General features: G+C 44.0%; 1 protein-coding gene across 2 annotated transcripts in view; it reads left to right on the top strand.

The window, feature by feature from the left end:
• Positions 1-2,718: 2,718 nt before the first annotated feature.
• The window catches only part of ARHGEF4 (Rho guanine nucleotide exchange factor 4), a 77,158-nt gene continuing 63,959 nt past the window's right edge, over positions 2,719-15,917 (top strand). The window contains exon 1 of one of the 2 annotated variants that reach the window (XM_081058854.1): positions 2,719-2,946. The gene's annotated coding sequence lies outside the window, so the exon portion shown is untranslated. The remainder of the gene's footprint in view (positions 2,947-15,917) is intronic. The other variant, XM_081058859.1, reaches the window with a different exon arrangement.

A 15,917-nucleotide genomic window follows, 5' to 3' on the forward strand; every position in this document is an offset into this window, starting at 1 on the left:
GGGTAAGCATTACTTTCAGCTGCCATTGTTATGGGAGTCTCGGTTCTTCTTGCCTAGGCAGTGAAGAATCAAAGGTCAGCAAGTTGATAAATATGCAAGGAGGGTTTATTAGGTCTCAGGGAAGAGCATGGGCCTAAGCTGAGGTAGGAGAGAAGGAGAGAGAGAGAAAAATCTACGTCCCCAGTATTAGTGATATGTTCTCGGAGAAAAGGATGGGCTTAGCTGAGGTGAGAGAGAAATCTCCTGAGATGAGTGGAGATCTGTTGATCCTCATCTTGCTCCAGACCCTCTCTGGTCATCTGTTGTTGTAGAAACTGATATGTGGCTGGAGGCAGTTAATCAAAGCTAGTTAGGAGCTTTTTCTGTAGGCACCGTGGACCACCTCCCACCCCTCCTCCTCCTACATTTTCTAACTTCTACCTAACACAATCATCACCACTGTGGTCTTAAGAAATATGGATCCCTTTTTTATACCAGAACTCAAATAAGGACACTACTCTTCCCTGCACTACAGCTGAGACCAGGATACCTGGTTCAGATAAGACTTTACCAAAGATTTGAAAGAGAAATGGCCTCAGAAAAGCATGGCTGACACAGTGGCTTACTTAAGCTAGATCCACCCAGGCTGCTGCCATTGGGAGGCATCACCTTGGCATTCTCCACTTGGGATCACATATCACCTTCTCAAAGTCTTGACCCCAAAGAGCAAGAATGCTCCCTTCCTGCCTAGCTGGTCTCCTGCTCAGTTCCAGGCCTCCACTCGTCCCTCCACAGGTACTCACTGAGCACCTAACCTACGGCAGACACTCTGCACACCCTGGGGACACAGTGGTGGGTAAAGAGCAGCTGCCTTCACAGTATGCACGCTCTATAGGGGACAGACAACAGACAAACAACAAGCCCCTGACAGATGGCAATAAGTACTGAGAAGGAATAATGAAGTCTCTCTGAGAAGGTAACATTTACTGAGCTCTGAGGGTTGAGAAGGAGCCAGTAAATTGAAACACAAAGAGAACATTCCAGGTAAAAGGAACAGTAAGTGCATAGGCCCTGAGGCAAGAAGGAGAGACAGCAAAAAGGCCACAGTGGCTGCAGTGCAGAGAGCAAGGGACAGGGAGGATGGCAGGAGGTGGAGAAATAGGTCAAACTAGAACACAGAAGGTCTTTCAGGTCTTGCTAATTGTGAAGAGAAGCTTCTGAAGGATTTGGAGAAGGAGCATGTCATGGTATGACTTATATTTTAGAGCTCCCTCTGGCTGCTCTGTCCAACAGGTTAAGAGGCTGAAGCTGTCTTCCGAACACTGTATGGTAGTGGTAGCAGTGAAGTAAGAGAGAGAAATGGACACCTTTGACACTTATTTTGGAGGTAGAACCCACAGACTTGCTGATGGATTACGAGAGGTGTCTCGTGACCTGTGACTCATGCTGGTAATGGCCATCTCCTTCCTGAGCACTTCTTCCCATCCACAAGGACTTAGCTCACAGGCCTCAACAGGACAACCTTCCGAGACCACAGACAGTGACTCCCCCTTGCAGAAGACCCACTCAGGAACGAAGGGAAGGAAGAGCTGTTCTTCCCAAGTACAGGAAAGAATGGAGGCATGGCTGGGGAGTGTGCATGCCAGGTATGGAGTGGTCAGAAAAGGTACACAGATTCCTCAGGTAAGTAAACTGAAGGAGGGGCCTTCAAGGTGCAGATTTAGCTGAGTCACCCCCCAATGTCCATCAACTGAACATTCAACATCACTGATATTACCTTATGCTTGTACAGAGCTTAGTACTTTACATAAACATTTGCCTGCCATTGTCCCAGCCCTGAGTGGTTAGGACAGGTATTAATACTCATCTGACAGAGGAAATAACAGAGGACCCACAAGGAGCAGAGACAATATCCATAGTACCCGTGAAGATACAGGGTCCCTTATGGTAAAGAGGACCTTTACCAGAAGGTAAAGGCTCCTGCTGGCTGGTTGTCCCAGGGCGGCGGAGAGCCAGTGTTTGCCGCGCGTTCCCGGACCGGGTGTCCGAGCTGCCTACCTGGGTCACCGCCCTGGGCTGAGCGAGGCCTCCCGCCTGCCTTCCCGCCGCAGTGGGCTTGGGTGCGCCGGGCGTCGGAGCTGGATCCCTTCCGGAATCAAAGCCAGCGCCCTCCGGCTCTGCTCACCACAGTGGCCTCGGGTGTCTGGCGTCCCCTCTGAAGATGTCCCTGCTCCAACCCACGGTGCGCAGGCTGGCGTGCCGCGTGCCGCCCGGGTGCCGCGTGCCGCCCTACCCCCCCGAGGGCGCTCCCCGCCCCCGCGCCGTGACCGCCGCCGCCGCTCCGTGTCGGCGTACGCGCGTGCGTGGGCGCGTGCCGACTGGGCCCGCCGACCCGGCCTCGGGCGCCCCCGCAGCTCAGCGCGCGTGGCGCGGGCCGGGAGCTGCGGGCCAGCCGGTGCGCCGCGCCCTACGGGGGGCAGCTGGCCTCAGCCCCGCGCCGCGTGCGACCGGAGTCCGGGCCGGCGGCGGCTGGCCGGAAGCCTCCTCGGCGGAGCCCCGTGATGTCCGGCGGCCCGGAGCCGCGGCCGCGCGGCGGCCAGGAGGGGACCGAGGACGCCGCGCCCTCCGACGGCGGTGCGGGTGCCGGCCCCGGTCCGGGCTCCAGTTCGCTCGCCCTGTCGTCCGGCAGCCCCGCGGCCCCCGCGCCCTGGCCCGCGGCCCAGCCCCCCGCGAGTCTGTGGCTGGAGCTCGGACCCGCCTGCCTGAGGACGCAGCAATGCCCCAGCAAGTCGGGCGGGCAGACGAGCGGCGACCTCGGCACTAGCGGCGGCGGCGGCGGCGGCAGCGCGGGGTTGTCCCCGGGCTCCGACTCGGACAGCAGTGGCGTGGTGTGCGGCGGCCGCGGCGGCGTGCGGGGCGCCCTGTCGCGCTCCTGGAGCCTGGAGAGCCTGCCCTCGGCCACCTCCGGTAAGGGCGCCGCGCCGCCCCCCGCGCCGCCGCCCCCCTTCCGCCCCCCGCGCCGCCGCACCCCTTCCACCCCCCGCGCCGCCGCACCCCTTCCACCCCCCGCGCCGCCGCACCCCTTCCACCCCCCGCGCCGCCGCACCCCTTCCACCCCTACGCCTGTTCTTTCGCGCGCTTTCTGTCCTTTCCCTGCCAGACTGTCTTTCCTCCTTTCCTCACTCACTTTTTCTATTTCTCGTTTCCATCTTCTGGTTACTTTGCCCTTCTGATTCCTTTTCTTTTTCCTGTTTTCTTCGGATTTCCAACCACCACCTCCAATCATTCCCCCTCCAGTTCCTTCTTTCCTCGACTTCAGCCAGTGGGCTACTTGTTCCAGCTGGGACCCTGACGCCTCATCCTGCACCCCCCACCCAGAGTAGCAGGTCGCTTGGTCAACTGGGAAAACTAGGTGTTTAAGGTGAGGATAGAATTTGGTCCCTGGATGCACTATTTATTTCCCTTCCCCAAACTGTTCCTGACCAGTGGCACGCGTCTGGCTTAATGAGCTGCAGCTCCATAACCTCTATAAAACAGAGGAGACAGGAGAGGGCTCGCTGGCCTAGGGTGAACTGGATGCATTGTGTCTGAGGCTCCTGTCCAGAGGAGGGTGGTGGTTCTGGCCCTCTGAAACAAGCGTCGCAGTTTCCCTGAGATGGGATTGCTCTGGTGTCCCCTGGGACCATGCGCTCTCCTTAGTGCTCCCCTTTCTACTCTGAGGACTGAGTTCTGGGTACAGACTGAGAGAAAGACTTTGATCCTAAATATTAATTGTGCAAGAAAGCCCAGAGTGGTTTTATGAATGGTGACTCTTGATTAGTTTCTAAACTGAATTCTTTATATTTCAGTTCTTGCAAACACTCAACAAGTTATTTTTGAGCTCTGTGGTTTTAGCTATAGAGAAAGACAGGCGATGCCTGGAAATCCGGGAGATAATGCACCCATTATGCTTATGAGTGGGGTGGAGGGTGCGACCTGTGAAAGCCTCAGAGCCCTAGTAGGCAATGGAGGAGATGCTCTGCAAGTGCCTGAGTCAGCAGCTACGCCAGAGGGTTGGAGAAGGCCACGCAGGCAGCAAGTTTGCAGCCCTGATCCCAAGGTGGGGCACAGGCTACATTGGCCTAGAGTGCAAGGTCTGCTCTGGGTTGTGAGAATGGTAGATACAGGGTTTGAACTCTGTCTAAAGTCAGTAGGTTTGGGAAAGGAAAGTGAAGGGATGGCCAGACCTCTGCGTTGAGCATTCCATGACTCTCATCTACCCGGTCCCAAAACAAACACATGAAACTCAGAAAAAGTGAATAATTAAACTGTTGTGCCTCCTCCAACTAAAAGTTTTTCAGAATTCTGCAGCTCTGACTCATCCCATCCCAATTCCCTTCAAAACTCTCCCTCCTCTCTGCGGTGCATAAATAGAACCCAATTTGAGAAAACCAAACTAGATAATACTGTAAGTGGCACTTAAGCAAACTGGAAAAGGACTCCTTCTTTGTCTTTACCCAAGTGGCTTTCCTTCGCCTTCCAGAGTTGGAAGGCTTACCTTCTTCTCTCAGCAATAGCAAGCCCCTTCCAAAGGGCTTGTACACCTGTGGACCCCCTTGCCATTTCTTCCTTCTTCCCAAGGCAGGGGTAAGGCAGATGGAGATGGTGATACCTGGGTGTTAGACAACCCTGAGATTCAGGGACACCCTAGACCAGGCAAGGGGTCCTGAGGCAGCCTGGATGAATTTCAGAGATAGCTATATGAGAATGAAGGTCTCAGGTAGGTGAGGGTATGGGGTCAAGGTAGAAGTTAAGACCTAGGAGTCTGCTCCTTGAGGGGCTCAGCTGCTCCCTAATGGCAGCAATGGTTTAAAGCATCATGATGTTGGAAGAGTTGATGTGAGACCCAGAAGCAAATGCCATACTCCTCACTGGACAACTGAGCTCTGGGTTCTAGGTATCTCTGGGCGTGTGGGCAGCATACCGTCTGCTCAGGGCAGGCTGGTCTGTCTCCAACCACAGAGACACTGGGGAAAGAATTTGAAATAACCTCTTTATGCTCTGCCCCCACTCACTCCTATCCCACAACCCTCTACTTCCTGCCTTTTTTTGGAAGGCCCTACATCAGTAGTGTTCAATACTAATATGTGAAAGGGTACTGCCACAAGCCCTGTAGAGCTGTTTGAGTCCATGAAGCCGTGTCTCAACTGGATTCCTGGAAAGAATTAAGCCCTGATGTACTAAGGCAGCACTACATGCTCTCTTTTCTTCTACAATGGTAGTAGCTATTTGCCATCCTTGGGAAGAATTGAAGAAATAAGCACTCAGATAATTATCTTTGGATTTGTGGTTCAGATGAGGAAATCTGATTGGAAAGGCTGCCGTGGAGGAGGACTTCATGGGCGAGGAAAGGGAAATTACATTTGTTGAGCATCTTCTGTATGCCCAGCATGATGTTCCCTATTGTTACCTCATTAACCATATAAAATTCCAGTGAGGGAAGCATTGTCATCCTACAATCCACATACGGAAGCAGGTTCAGAGAGATGCAGTAACTTACCAAAGTTTGCCATGTCTGACCCAAAGCTTCAGGCCTGGATTGATGTGATTTGATGGGGGTCCTCATGTTACGGGGAAATGGCGTTGTACCTTGATTCTTGTCTTCTTGAAAGAAAGACTTAGATCAAGAGACAGTTTGTGCCCCATGAACAGTAAAAGAAAGTACACTTTCAGACATGGAGCAGGCTGACCCAAGGGAGGGAAGCAGCCTGGACTTACTTTGCATGAAGGCTTTTATTTCTATCGGGAGAATGACCTCCCTCCTCCCTTCTTTTATTTCTCTTTCTCTCCTTGAGGTGCCAAGTCTTCCCTTCTCTGGTATTTAGCAATGCATTTCTTTGATTTAGGGGCATGAGTAAACATACCCCTTTGATTTAGGGGCATGTAAACACATCCCCTTGGCTTCGGGGGATGAGTAAACACACCTTTTAGGGGTATGTGTAAACCTGGAATTCTGTTGGGCTAGTAAGGTGTCCGTGATCCTGACAAACAGGATGTGTCCTCGCTCCCTTCTCTGACTTTTAACAGCACATCTGTTTGATTTAGGGGTATGTGTAAGCCTGCAGCCCTTCTGGGCAGCTGCCAGGGGTCTTAACCCAAGTAGGAGCTGCAGCAAGGGGCTTTCTAATGGGGCTAAATTTCTGCTTCTGCTCATGTCTATCTCTCTACCTACACTTTCACTTTGCTGGGTTTGGAATGGAGGCTATGCCAGGCCCAGCAAGGAAAGGTAGTGTGCTGGCGGGTTCGCACACTGAGGTAATGTCTTGGCTACCTGCTTACTCACTGTTCTGTTTATTCAACAGTCACTGCTTTTTTTCTGGTTCCCAGCTACCCCATTTCCAAAATGAGGACATTCAAATCAAACATCTGACCTCTTTCTAATCAACTCTAAAATTCCATGATTTTACTCAGAGCTACTGATTTAGGGTGGGTACCCCTCAGTGAGTTGGCATGTCTTGCATATTGTATTTCTGTTTGAGTGGTCTGTGGCTCTAAGACAAAGCATGTGTGTTTAATTGAACTAGATCTCTTCAGAAAGAAAGAATTACCAGCAAAAGATCCTTTCAAAACTTAATTATTGTTGTCATGATTCTTTGATAGAGTATATTGCTAAACATTTCTAACATTGTCAGCAAGAACCAGAAAGGCTGGTACTGGAGGTTGTAATTGCATCTTACCCTCAGGGCAGAGTGTTAGCCAGGCAGCCTAGCAGAGGACTGCAGACTCTCCTAGTTTCCAAAAGACTTCATGATTTCAAATGTCAATCTTGGTATTTTCCATTGAAATATTACTTATCCTGGTATGGCTTTCCTAAAAGACAGATTCTGAAAATAAAATGTAGTTGACAGGGTGAAATTTCCATGGCCTTTTTTCTGTCCCACTGTTCTTTTTCCCCCGAAATTCCTGTAGCCTCCATAGCCCTCAGCTGTGCTATCACACTGCTGTTACTTGGCTAAGGCTTTTTAAATTTCTATTCTGGATGTGTTTTCTGACAGGCTTAATTCTCAGTTCAGGCTTCTGGGGTTGACAGTTTTTACTTACCTGTGCTTTTACATGGTTAGCGTAATGATTTCTTCTTGGGAGAAAACCCATGCTATATTCACGTCCCTCTGCAAGCCCCAGAGACACTTTTTTTTATTTTTATTTATTTATTTATTTTTATTCAGCTGGGAATCACTTATGAGAAGGCTGTGCCTCTCTTGCAATCAGACACTTATTTAATACATCATGTTTCAGGCTCAGCACTAGGCTCTAGAAATGGTAGACAAGTCATACAAGGTTATTGACCTGAAAGAAATCACAGCACAGAGACAGGAAGTGACTATTCTCTAGGACTCACAGAGCTCAGAAAAGCTGTTACACTTGTGGTTCCCATTTATTACAATGAAAGGATTCAAAGTAAAATCAACCAAACCAAAGAGCATGGGGCAGAGTCCAGGGAAAACGGGCACGAGCTTTGAGGCACCCGCTCCCTTGGAATTCCATGGACCATGCTTAATTCTTCCAGCAATAGTGTGACAGTATGTAGGAAGTACTGCTAACCAGTGACATTCACCCAAGCCTTTAGGTCCAGGGCTTTTACTGAAGGTCAGTTACTTAGGCATGAGAGTCCACAAGACTGACCTTAGTTACTTAGTCTCCAGCCCCTCCAGAGGTCACACTAATGAGTGTAACTCAAGGCCCCACCATAAATCACATGTGAGCATGAACTACCCGCCGTGGCCCAAGGCCCCAGGTAGACAGAGACACTCTTCTGGGGCAGCCAACTCCCAGGAGCCAGAGGAGAACCAGTCCTTTCTTTAGAATGTGCAAGGCTTGAGCATCCACGGGCCTTTACTGCACAGATAGGGAGCTCAGAAGAGAGGCATTAGACCCACCCTGTTGCGGGGCAGGGCCAGGGAGGAAGTGATTCAGAGGAACCCTTCTGGAAGAGCTACCGCCTGAGGCTTACTGCCTGCAAGTTAGCTGTGCTGAGGAATAGAAAGAGCCTTCAGAACAGACGGTTAATATAAAGAAATGCGGAAAAATGTATGAAGGAATGGAGCCCGTATTTACTGAGCACCTGGGCCAGGTACTGTGTCACGTGCTTTGAATATGAGGAATTGCAAATAGTGTGGAATGAGAAGCTTCACAAGAGATGAGGCTCGGCACAGGACGATCAGGCTGTGGCTAAGAAACGTGGACTAACAATTCTAGGAGCCGTGAAAAGGTTTTAAGCAGGAGTTTGATGTAGTCAAATTGCTTGCATACTGTCTTTCCTGTCTTCTTTATATTTATTTTAAAAGTTATACACAGTAAAAGTTACTCTCTTTGGTGTATAGTTCTAAAAGTTTTGACAGATTTATACAGTCATGTAACCACTACTATAATTGAAATATAGAAGAGTTTCATCACTCCAGAAAATTAATGCTGTCCCTTTGTAGTCAACCCCATCCTGTTCCACCAGTCCCTGACTCGTCTATTCTCCATCCCTATGGATTTGCCTATTCCAGAATGTCATATAAATTGAATCATATCATAGTGCCGTTTGTGTCTGGCTTCTTTCACTTACCATAACGCATTTGGGGTTCATCTGTTTTTGCACGTATCAGTAGTTGTTTTTCCTTTTAATTGCTGAATAGTATTCCATTGAATGGATATACCACTTTATTAGTTCACTAACTAAAGGATATTTGGGTATTTCCCAGTTTTTGTCTATTACAAATAAAGTTTCTATGAACATTGTGAGTCCATTTATGGACATAAGTTTTCATTTCTCTTGGGTAAATACCTAAGAGTGAATTGTTGGGTCATTTGGTATGTGTATGTTTTAACTTTCTAAGAAACTTCTTAACTCTTTTTCAAAGTAGCTATACCATTTTGCATCCTCACCATCAAAGTATGACAGTTCCCATTGTTCTGTATACTTGTTGGCACTTAGTATTGCCAGTTTGTTACTCATTATATTAGTTGTGTGATCTTTCATTTGGTTTTAATGTATATTTCCCTAATGCCTACTGTTGAACATTTTTCATATTCTTATTTGCCATATGTATGTATGTGAAATACCCGACTTTCACCCAGTTTTTCTTGGGTTGTTTTCTTATTATTGGGTTTTGAGATTTCTTCATATATTCTGAATATAAGTAGTTTGCCAGATGTATGATTTGCAATTTTTTTTTTAATATGTGGCTTGTATTTTAATTCACTAATAGTGTCTTTTGCAGAGTAAAGAGTTTCTAATTTCAGTGGAATCCAATTTGTAATTTTTCTTTTATGGATTACACTTTTAGTATTGTATCCAGGAACTCTTTACTAAACCTGAGGACACAAAGAGTTTCTCCTGTGTTTTCTTCTAGAAGGTCTTATAGTTTTACATTTTATACTTAGATCTTTGATCCATTTTGAGTTAATTTTTATATGATTTCAGATGAGGTCAAGGTTCATTTTTTTGCATATGCATATCTAGTTGTTGCAGCACAATTTGTTAAAAAGACCATCCTTTCTCCATTGACTTGCCTGTGTACCTTTGTCAAAAATCAACTTCCTATATCTGTGTGGCTCTATTTCTGTACGTTCTGTTTTGTTCTACTGATCGCAGGGTCTATCCTTTTGCCCATACCACAATGTCTTGATTATAGTAGCTTTATAGTATGTCTTGGAATCAGATATGTGAACCCTCTAATTTTATTCTTTTTCAGTATTGCTTTAGTTATTCTTTCTTTGTTTGCCTTTTCACATACATTTTAGAATTATTTATCAATATCTATAAAATACCCTCCTGCAGTTTTGTTATGCATTGTACTGAATCTGTAGATCAATTTGGGGAGAATTGAAGTCTTGACAGTACGGAATCTTTTAATTTATAAGCATTGTACATCAGAGGCTAAGAAGCCAACCCAAGAACTCCCCACCAGATCTGACCCGCAGTACCTATAGATTTGGGCTAATTCCTATCTTCTAAAAGCCTCCAAAGTATCTTTAAGTTCCTGGTCCTGCCAGAAAGTGACCTTCCTCACAGATCTATAAGGCTAGGAACTGTATAAACCTGGGATCAGGCCAGTTTTTCCAAGAGGGCTTTGTAAGCATTGGTTCCATGAAATCAACCTTAGCACCTTAAAAGTGTCTGGTCATATTTGATTAAATTAGTATTATTTTCAAATATCACATTGCAGGCAATGCTTTGGTTGCAGAACCAAAGTTCCAAGTATTCCTGTTAACAAGGAAGACAGATTCTTATTGAACCTATGCAAATTATTATATCGCTATGAAAGTAAGAATATTCAGTAGGAGTTTCCAAATTCTGTAGGGGTCAGGAAAGGAGAAAAAGGTATTATTTACAGTGTTTTATTTCATTTTACAAAAGCATAGTCTACTCAATGACTATTTTCGAATTAATGATAACTTAAAAGAAAACAAAGGGTTTTCTTATATATCTAGGAAACAGAACATCAAAATACCAACAATGTTCCAAATAAAACCAAAAGTATTTCTTTATCAGTTCATTTGGTTTTATGTAATTAATGATCGCCCTGGTGTGTCTTGGGTTTGCAGTCTCCCAAACGCATCTGCTTCTCTAGCAGAGTTCCGAAAATCCTGAGACTCAGTTCCGTGTTTGTATAATAGCATCAGAACCCTGCACCCAGAAGTACCTGGCATGGCCTCTTCTGAGCTCTGAGAAGATTCTTTGTTGAAAACAGAGCACTCCGGCTGGTAGCTAAAGTATCAGAATAAAACAAAAGTTTATCTGTAAAAGACTTAAAATGACTATGGTTAAATTATTACTGATAATTTAAAAAGTGAAAATTCTGATGAGAATTTATAGCAAGAGTAGTGCAACAGACAAGGAAATGTCGTTTCTGCAGTGTATGAAACAAGACATTAAAGTCAATCAAAACATTTTAGACATAATTATAAACATAATGATTGATCCTATTTTTAGAAAAGGCATATTAATATTACATCTAATTTATTAAAATAAATGAATATAATGTTTACAGAGGAAAAATCCAGGTATAACAAATAATAATCTTGACAAAATTATATTATGAATGTATCAATCTTACAGTAAGAACATACCAAAAATATCTATAAAGAGATTCGGTAAGTGTAGAGCAGGTCCTAAACATCTGTATATTAATAAAACTCCGTAAGTAAGTGATGTGAATCCCCAATTGAAAATCACTGGCGTATAAGATGCGAAACTCAAATTAAAGAAGTAAAGTTAACATTTAAAAAATAAATGGAATTATGACTAATAACACTTCTATTGTATGATTATCAGGTATAGTAGTACCAGGACTCTGATAAATAGAAACACAACATGGACAGCACAGGCATTGGCTGTTCTCTAGGAACTTTCCATATAGCCCACAATTTCTGAAATATTTATATTAGCATTTACCCATGCAGATTTAACCTAAGGAAGGCTAAGCATCTCTTCTGACTTGACAGCTCTTCCCATTCAACTCATCAGTGGCAACCTATCAAATAAACCTAAATTTCTAGCACTTGTCTTTTTTATGAGGTGAGAGAACAAATGTTTTATGATCTTCCAGGGTCCTTCTGGGAAATCCCAAAGACAGTTTTAGGTGGAAAAGTTATCATTTAAGATTTAATTTAGGGGATGGCTGGGTGTCTCAGGCCGTCCCCTAAATTAAATCTTAAATGATAACTTTTGTACCTAAAGTTGGAGCAAGCGCCATACCCATAACACTGACATCGCCAGTTCGATTCCCACATGGGCCAGTGAGCTGCGCCCTCTACAGCTAAGATGGTGAACAACAGTTCGACCTAGAGGTGGGTAGCTGGTGAGCTGCCATGAGCCGCCGACTGACACCTGGTGACAGACCGCCTCAGCCTGGTGGAGCGCAATGCCCATAATACCAACATGGGCCAGGGAGCTTCGTCCTCCACAACTAGACTGAGAACAATGGCTTGAATCGGAGTTGGGCACGGGGGGAGGGGGGGAAGGGGGGTTAATCATTTAAATTTAAAAAAAGATTTAATTTAAGAAAAGGATCATGGATTATTAAGAACTAGTACTTGACTAGATATTTAACCAACGTGACAATAAAATATTTCTAAAATAAACATGATTGTAAAGTATCTTAGCTCTTTCCTAAGTAAGAAACGTCAGTGTTCAGAAATGATAAGGGGCATGACAAGGTCAATCAGAGGCATAACAAAGTCAACATAAAGCATAAGATACGATTTTGATAATACACAGAATCTCTGCTGTCCAGGCAAATTACACAGAAAGCAACAAATAACCCTTTGCCACCTCTTATTAAAAGCAGACCAATAATCCAAGAAAATGTCATTTTAACAGAAAGGAAACCAAATTATTTTTTTAATGTTTGATACTAAAGCTCCCTTTGCAAATCTTATCAACTCCTAGCTTTGATCATGACAAGTAGAATTCCCTTACAACTTACTATATATTTCTATCTACATCCTTTACAGAACAACTTCAAAAATGGAAAAAGCAAACACATTCATTAACCGATCCAACTATATAGAGTCTCTCTGTAGCACGTAAAAGTAAGAAAGAAGAGTGCAAATACTACCGTGTTTCCCCGAAGATAAGACCCAGCCGGGACAATCAGCTCTAATGCATCCTTTGGAGCAAAGATTAATACAAGACCCGGTCTTATTTTACTGAAATATAAGACCGGGGCTTATATAATATAATATGATAATAATATAATATAATATAACATAAATATAATACCAGGTCTTATATTAATTTTTGCTCCAAAAGGCACATTAGAGCTGATCGGCTAAGTCTTATTTTCAGGGAAGTGGTATGTTTAGTAGTCAATAATTCCGTATTCTATCTTATTGAAATAATCTATCTATTGAATATCCATTAATTAACTCCAAGGTTAAGTTACTGAAAAATCTTGGAAATTATTTTCAAGCTGACATACTTACTATTGAAAGAAAGTTTGTCAGCATATTCATTTAATTTGGTGAAACACAAATGCACGTTTTTCATAATCTTAGATATTTAGTATGAGCAATGCGAGCTTATCCAATCAGTGAACCTGTGTAAATTTAGGAAGAACATACCCAAGTAGAATAAAAATCTACACATGTATTTTTTAACACTGATAATTATTTAACACAGAGAAGACATAACTCTATTTATTAAACCAAATGTTAAACTAGTCTTGTTTGTCAAAGAATTACCTAAATTATGTGAACTTGAAAAGTGTTTCTGAGTTAGTTTCTATAAGAATACCTCTGTTTTTTCACATTGAAAGTATTTGGGGTTCAATTTACTTCTTGGAATTTTAGAAATATTCAGTTTATATAAGTGCTTATTGATATTTAAGCCAATCAGAATACAGCTGCCTTAAGAGATGTTGTAATCTAATTTGATAATACTGTCTGGAGTTAGGAAGATATTACACACAGAGAGGGAAAGCCCTTTCTTAATTGTAGACATGTAAACATACAGACACACAGAGAGAAAGCTTATAGCTTCAATTATAAAATTTCAGCCATGTGTCAAACATAAACACCAATACAAAACTCACCAGTCCACATATCCACTTCCTGGAAGACACGGAATTTTTTTTTTTTTTTTTTTTTTTAGTTTTTGCTGTACAAAGCAACATAATAGACATGTATACCCTTCTTACTTGATTCAAGCTTAAGATAGACAAATAGAGAAACAGAGACCAACAAAACAGATTCTGTATCATCTTCTACTCAACAGAAGTAAGATCTTTATAAACCATTAATCTGTTTACAGAGATCAAATGGTCAGACCGAAAGAACCCTGAACCAGAAATCAAGTGACTACTCAAAAGGAAAATAGAATCCTTACCGTGCTAATGACAGACTCAATTCCAGTGCACAGGCGACCAGGAGTTGTCCCCATCACCAGTCAGGAGGGAGAGGCCCATCACACGGTGGAGTCAGCAGGGATCTGAAGGCGCAGTTTGTCTCCTCTTAAGTCACAGCACCAAAATTAGCCAAAGACGAAATACACTGGGCAATTGTGAGGGTTTTACTCAGGCTATTGCAATAGGAGGAATGTTCATTAATGAGGCAAGTCTTGAAGAAGAGGGAGAAAACTTAGGGTTTTAAAACAAGGACGTGGTTGAAGAAGAATGGAGGTGGTCTTCTATCAGGATATGGGCAAGCAGGGTAGTCCTTGTCTCTCATAGCACACAAAAGGATCACAAAAGGAGGGGGATTTCTGTTTTCTGGAAGTACAGGGCTCAGCTAAAGTACCACATTGTCAGAAATGACCCCTTTGTTTCTCTTGTCGGGAGTGTATTGTATAAATTTGGGATTATTTTTCCTGAAGTGTTTGGAATTCAACAGTAAATCAAATCTGGGCTTGGAGGACTTATTTGTTGTTGTTGGAAGGTTTTTTACTATGAATTAAGTTTCTTTAACAGATACAGAATTGTTGCCTCCCGCGCAACAAGGGCAGTGAGGGTGCGAAAAGGGGTGGTTTGGGTTAAGTTTTTAAGCAAGAAACAGAGACTTCATGCAGTTAAATCTCTCTGAAGGCCACGGGTCTCTCAGTCTCAGAGGACTGGAGCCCAGAATAAAGCTGGCTGGAGGGTTTTATTGAGAGGTCAACAACTACAAGAAAACAACATTGTTTCTTAACACTGTGAGGCTCTGTGAGGCTCAGACTTCCTAACAGAAAAATGTTTATTCCAGTCACCCTTTGTCTGTAAACAGCTGAAGCACAAGGTCCCAGGATGTTTTGTACCTCAAGTATATACCTTTTCAGGATCAAGTCTTTCACATTGTAACAACTCCGTTGAGAGAAGTGGAAACAGGTGCAAGGGGAAAGCCAGAGCCGGCAATAGACTTTCCCAAGCAGGGGGAAGGGGAGGCAAGGCCCTTTCCCATATTTGTCTAAGGCAGCTCATTGGGGGTCCCCACTCGGTTCCGCCTGGCATAGGTTGTATCTCCCGTGAGATATCTTACCCGTCTTTGGCTGCAAACCATCTTTTGGGGACCAGAGAGACGTAAGGTGTAAACACAAGGATGGAACAGAGTCCCAGAAAGGCACAATCTCACAAACTCTTCTTTCCTTAAGGAAAGACATGAAGAGACATTTGGCTAGGCTGTTGTGTGACTACACAGAATTATTCAGGTTATGGACCTTTGATAGTTTGTGTCTTTCAAGGAATTGGTCCGTTTTAACTAAGTTGTTGAATGTATGGGTAAAAAGTATTCACAGTATTCCCTTATGCTTTTAATGTACGAGACAATTAAGTTCGTGAACTTGTTGCAACGATGTTGCTAACCTTTTTTGATATCAGAGGGATTATTATTCATTTATGAATTTGTACCGACTGGACAGACAGTTAACCAGGTTTACTATTTGGAAGTGCTGAAAAGGCTGCGTGAAAAAGTTAGATGAAAACGACCTGAACTTTTTGCCAACAATTCATGGCTCTTGCATCACGACAATGCACCAGCTCACAGGGCACTGTCTGTGAGGGAGCTTTTAGCCAGTGAACAAATAACTACTGGAACACCCTCCCTATTCAGCTGATCTGGCCCCCAATGACTTCTTTCTTTACCCGAAGATAAAGGAAATATTGAAAGGAAGACATTTTGATGACATTTGGGACATCAAGGGTAATATGATGACAGTTCTGATGGCCATTCCAGAAAAAGTTCCAAAATTGCTGTGTGGAGTGGACTAGGCACTGGCGTCAGTGCACAGCTTCCCAAGGGGAGGACTTCGAAGGTGACCATAGTGATATTCAGCAATGAGGTATGGAGCACTTTTTCTAGGATGAAAACTTATCTGATCTCATATTTAGAGTTTTCTTTTAGTATTGTAATTGGTACTTTGTATCTTTTTTATTTTTCATTCAATCTGACTAGACATTTATCAATTTTATTGGCTTTTCAAAGAACCAACTTTGGTTTCA

The sequence above is a fragment of the Rhinolophus hipposideros genome (genome assembly GCF_964194185.1).
Source record: "Rhinolophus hipposideros genome assembly, chromosome: 9".
Lineage (NCBI taxonomy): Eukaryota > Metazoa > Chordata > Mammalia > Chiroptera > Rhinolophidae > Rhinolophus > Rhinolophus hipposideros.